The sequence below is a fragment of the Phocoena phocoena genome, chromosome 20 (genome assembly GCF_963924675.1).
Source record: "Phocoena phocoena chromosome 20, mPhoPho1.1, whole genome shotgun sequence".
NCBI lineage: Eukaryota > Metazoa > Chordata > Mammalia > Artiodactyla > Phocoenidae > Phocoena > Phocoena phocoena.
This window is the reverse complement of record NC_089238.1, coordinates 5,262,065-5,266,340: the sequence shown is the minus strand read 5'-3', so window position 1 is coordinate 5,266,340 and position 4,276 is coordinate 5,262,065.

The window sequence follows — 4,276 nt, the reverse complement described above, 5'->3', positions numbered from 1 at the left end:
GAGTATAAATGCTTTACAATGCTGTGTTAGTTTCTGCTCTTATTTAGCTTTTTAAAAATCTGTACATACATTTCAAGGAGGCAGAGAAAGAACTTACAAGTTTTCTAAAGGAAATGCTCTAAGAAAAGCGAGGGAGAGAAGGCTCTTCCCTTCTTTTCAACAAAGAGAATTAAGCTGGGCTTTTTCCCCCTTGTTTTTAGTTTTAATTTGTCCTTACAGAAACCACATGCATTCATTCGTTAAAGCAATATTTTTTGAACATCTACTATATGTTCATAAGAATGGTAGCATGCCCTCTGTCTTGGGCACTGTGCTGGGAACCTCACATAAATCATGTGAGTTAATCTTTGTAATATCCTGGGAGTTGGGTATTATATGTCCATCTTCCCTAGGAGGATTTAGGTGCTGGGCTGTGCCTTTCTGGGGGTAGAGATTCTCTATGTCTCTTCTGTTTCCCTATCACTGATCATCAAAATGATCTTCCATGTGATGGTAGCTTACTCAATATGTGGAAGAGAGGAAGGCAGAAAAGAATGGTGGGATTAGTGATTCTGAGAGATCTTCTGATGGTTTGTCCATTTGTGTTCATATATTTTGTTTGTTTTACCATGTGAAGCAACCATTGGGCCCCTAGGAGTTGGAGACATGGTGCTTTGAAGAATTCTCTAAACACAAGGTATAACCAAAAAAGCAAATTCACTTACCAAACTTTAAGTCCTTTGCTCCCTTCTACACGTATCTAGGTTTCCGGAAACTGGAAATTCTGAGTGCCAGTTCCGGGTAAGCAGCAGCAGAAGCCACCCTAAATTAAGTTCTCCTCCAAGCAGTTCTGAGAAGGGAGGACCTGAGGATGGGGAGAGGACCAGAGAGGTTCCAGGGGCAAATTCCGTATCTAAGAAGTTATTTTGGAGGGTACCTGAGGATTCTGTTAGGCCCAGAGACCCCAGCTAGGCAGAGGAGATCGCCTCCTGTGTGCAGGCAGCTGAGCTTTTTTTTTTTTTTTTTTTTTTTTTTGAGTTACTCGGGCCTCTCCCTGTTGTGGCCTCTCCTGTTGCGGAGCACAGGCTCCGGATGCGCGGGCTCAGCGGCCATGGCTCACGGGCCCAGCCGCTCCGCGGCATGTGGGATCTTCCCGGACCGGGGCACGAACCCATGTCCCCTGCATCGGCAGGCGGACTCTCAACCACTGCGCCACCAGGGAAGCCCGGCAGCTGAGCTTTGTGTGCACAACTGTGTTAGGTCAGAAGTGTGAAGTAGAAACCTAGCAAGTTTGGGGGGCAGCAGCTCTAGCTAGGGCCTGTGGGCGCCTTCTACGCTTATACAGTGCAGGGTAAATCTGTGTGGCCAGCCCTGGTGCTTGTTCCGGATACACACGGATTGTAGGACGCGCTGGATTCAGGCCCTGAGGGGCAGCCGGCTTTCCTGTGTGTCCATGCCAGAGGGTTTGGGCAGAAAAGAAGAGGCAGAAAGGGTGAGGGTGGGGGAGAGGAGATCAAGTACAGCGCGGGATGGTGGTAGGACTGGTTTGTGTTGCAGATTTACGTCCGGACCGGGCTGAACCCTGCAGCTTCTTCCCGTGGGCTTGGGTCAGATTGCATTCTGGTTGGGTGATCAGAGCCCTGAGTCGACAGAGGGACCAAGTTGTTGCTGCAAGTTTGGATCCTGGGTAAGGGGTACTAAGTCAAGACTTCTGAGCAGAGGTATACAATCTGAGCAGAACCTACAGCAGCGCAGGCGCCTTGGGGAATGACTCCAGGGGGCGGAGTCTGGTCCCACGAGGGGCGGAGCTACATAAAGTTCCTGGACGCATGCGCGGCTGTATGTGCCAGACGCCCTTTGGGGTCTTGGTGGCCCAAGGAAGTCCCTTCCTAAGTTCCTTGGAGAAGCTACGGCCCAAAGACCTGTGCCCAGGTGAGATCCTGCCTTCTCCCAGTGACTCTGTTTTTTTATATTGCTTGTAATCTAATCGTGACCATAAAATTCATGATGCCGTCTTCAGAATTTTTTTCCCCATGATCAGCAGAAAAATGACAAAGGGAAAAAATATCTTTCTTAATATAGCTCCTAGGTTTCTTTTATTTTATGTTATTGAAGTATAGTTGATTTACAATGTTGTGTTAATTTCTTCTGTACAGCAAAGTGACTCAGATATATGTGTGTGTGTATATATATATATATATATTCATTTTCATATTCTTTTCCATATGGTTTATCACAGGACATTGAACATAGTTCCCTGTGCTACACAGTAGGACCTTATTGTTTATCCATCCTATATATAATAGTTTGCATCTGCTAACCCCAAACTCCCAATCCTTTCCTCCCCTACCCAGCCCCTAGGTTCTTATTCAACTTAACAGTCACAGAGACCTCTGACTTTGGTGATTTAGAGCCATGTCTTCCAACAGATAACGATGTCTTTCCTTTTTATTTATTTTACTGAAGTATAGTTGATTTACAATGTTGTGTTATAACAGACGATGTCTTATGTGTGATAGTGTGAAGTCATAGAAAATATATCCAGTGGTCTCTGCCCTCGGTTCCTGGCACAGAGCCCTTGAAACTCTTGAAATTTCCTAAGTGATAAAAGAGCACTAGAAGCTTCTTTTCTTCTAATATTTGGTCTTTGATCCCTGCCACAGAGCTCCAAAATCCTTTAGAATTTCCTGGGTGATAGGAATCTCTTTTGTTCTAATGAGACAAATCTTGGTGGGTTCCTAGATGGAAGCTGGTCACCAGAAAGACCAATCTATGATTAGAAGGTGGGAACTTTCCATACCTCCCTTACCTACTGCCCCCATTCTCCACAGAGAGGAGGGCTGAAAATGGAGTTAATGATCCATCCTGCCTATGTGATGAAGCCACCATAAAAATCCCAAAAGTATGGGGTTCTGAGAGCTTCTTGGCTGGTGAACACGTGGAGGTGCTGGGAGAGTGGCACACCCAGAGAGTGTATGGAAGCGCCAAGCCCCTTTCCACATACCTTGCTCTATGCATTCTTCCTTTTAGCTGTACCCGAGTTATATCCTTTTATAATAAACCAGCAATCTAGCAAGTAAACTATTTTCCTGAGTTCTGTGAACCACTCTAGCAAATTAATTGAACTAGAGGAGGGGGTCATAGGAGCCTTCGACTTATACCTGGTCAGCCAGAAACACAGGTGACAAACTGGACTTGTAATTGGCCTCTGCAGTGGAGGAGGGGCAGTCTTGTAGGACTGAGCTCTTAACCTGTGGGATCCAATGCTATCTCCAGGTAGAGAGCATCAAAATTGAGTTGAATTGTAGGACACCCAGCTGGTGTCAGAGGATATTTTGGTGGGGAAAACACTATGTTAGAAGTGTCAGGGACTTCCCTGGTGGCGCAGTCGTTAAGAATCTACTTGCCAATGCAGGGGACACAGGTTTGAGCCCTGGTCTGGGAAGATCCCACATGCCTCGGAGCAACTAAGCCCGCGAGCCACAACTACTGAGCCCATAAGCCACAACTACTGAAGCCCGCATGCCTAGAGCTTGTGCTCCGCAACAAGAGAAGCCATGGCAATGAGAAGCCTGCGCACCAAAACTAAGAGTAGCCCCCCCCGCTCGCCACAACTAGAGAAAGCCCACGCACAGCAACGAAGGCCCAACACAGCCAAAAATAAATAAATAAATTTCTAAAGGAGTGTCAGAAGTATTGTGTGTGAATAAAAGAGAAACACAGGAATGTGCTTTTCCAACTCAGACAGGAAAACAACAAGAACACAATGAAGACACGGGACCCTTCGGTGTTATTCAAAGGGCATATAGACCAAAGTTCTTGGGCAAATTTGTTATTATTATCAATAGTTTAAAGTTTCTAATGTTCTGTTGTTCAGATATAGCATGTGTACTTATTATTTCTGGAATTTTACTTGGTGTCAGTGTTGAATTTGTTGAATTAATATGTGGTGACACTGTTGAACTTTTCTCCAACTCTATAATTTTGGAAAATGGCTAAGGTTAAAGAACCCCTCACCCCCACCTACATGTAGGAAACAGCTTACTGCAAAGTGCTACCCTTTCCCATTTGACTTCAGTAAGACTCATGAGAATCCCCTTGTTTACCTAGGAACAAGGCAGATACAGACCCTTCAAATCGCCATTCTTTGTCTCATCAATATTTACTGAATTGTTTGTCCCCACTGATCAATAGGAACTAAAGAAAACCAAACTATGTAAGTCCAAAAAATGCCACTTCAGCATGTCGATTATTTTGAATTAAATACACTTAAGAACAGCCAGTGAAAGAAAGACAT